The sequence below is a fragment of the Gossypium arboreum genome, chromosome 7 (assembly GCF_025698485.1).
Source record: "Gossypium arboreum isolate Shixiya-1 chromosome 7, ASM2569848v2, whole genome shotgun sequence".
Classification (NCBI taxonomy): domain Eukaryota; kingdom Viridiplantae; phylum Streptophyta; class Magnoliopsida; order Malvales; family Malvaceae; genus Gossypium; species Gossypium arboreum.
In genome coordinates this window covers 40,877,402-40,878,607 of record NC_069076.1, presented here as the reverse complement: position 1 = coordinate 40,878,607, position 1,206 = coordinate 40,877,402, and the positions used below count along the sequence as shown (strand labels likewise).

The 1,206-nt window shown below is 35.7% G+C and overlaps 1 non-coding gene across 1 annotated transcript; it reads left to right on the top strand.

The window, feature by feature from the left end:
- Positions 1–387: 387 nt before the first annotated feature.
- Positions 388–494, top strand: LOC128296060 (small nucleolar RNA R71). Its single transcript, XR_008286608.1, has one exon. It is a non-coding gene; the product is annotated as a small nucleolar RNA R71 (small nucleolar RNA).
- Positions 495–1,206: the final 712 nt, after the last annotated feature.

The following is a 1,206-nucleotide window of genomic DNA, read 5'->3' as shown; positions in this document are numbered from 1 at the left end:
CATGTAATAAATAGATTCTGGGTTCGATGGACATTCTTTGAACAAATGTCCTTCCCCATAATAGATACAGGCTATATTTCAACTTGACTTGGTGGCTGAGCTGCAAAACTATTAAACCCTTAGTGGTAAATTTTTTAAGCACTGATGATATGGATGATACTTGAGATGCGAGTGAATTTAGAGAGTTTACTTCATGTATTCCAACGACTTATCTTCTTTGCTCGATTGGTTGGCTATTGATAATTGTTACTGGAAATCCTCTCAATGATTTCATAAGCCTCATTATAAGACTTAGAAAGGAAAGCACCATTAGCAAAAGCGTCCACTACCATTATCGTGTGTGTATTAAGACCATTATAAAACGTCTTAAGTCGGATGCAATGAGGGATTCCGTGATGAGGGTACTTTTGTAATAATTCTTTGTGTCATTCCTATACCTCATACAAGTACTCATCATCCATTTGTTAGAAAGCAATGATCTCATTCCTCAACTTAGCAATCTTGCTAGGCGGGAAATACTTCATAAGGAATCTTTCTACTAACTTTTGCCATGTGGAAATTGAATTTAGTGGCAATGAGTTCAACTAGGCTCGAGCTTTGTCCCTTAGTGATTATGGGAACAACTTCAATCGTAATGCATCTCCGGGTACTCTGACTAACTTGAAAGAATCGCTCACCTCCATAAACTGTCTTAAGTGAAGGTGAGGATCTTCAATAGGCATTCCACTGAATTGGCCCACAGTCTGAAGCATCTGGAACATGACTGGCTTCAGCTCGAATTCTTGTACCTCAATTTCGAGTCTCCTAATACCCAGATTAAGATCATGAGCAATAAGGATAGGATTTTGAGCAGGTTTTGCTCCATTTCCTTGATTCAAATTTTCGAGATTCATTTCTTCAGTCCTTCTCTGACTTGCTTATTTCTTCTCTGTCGAAAAGTTCTTTCTATCTCAGGGTCTATAGGGAGTAATTCGATAATTCAGTCAATACTCATAAACACCTGAAATAATCACAGAAAAATTAATTAAGTTGAAATTGAATAGCAAAATAAACCAAAATGCAAAACTAACAAATTTACAAATAATGACTTTTTAAAACTTGGAACGACGAAAATGTCCAATTGTACACAATCATAACAAGTAATAAATTGACAAGTAAATGTTGAGTTATCATACCCATAGGGACTATAAAAAGAATTATTTATGA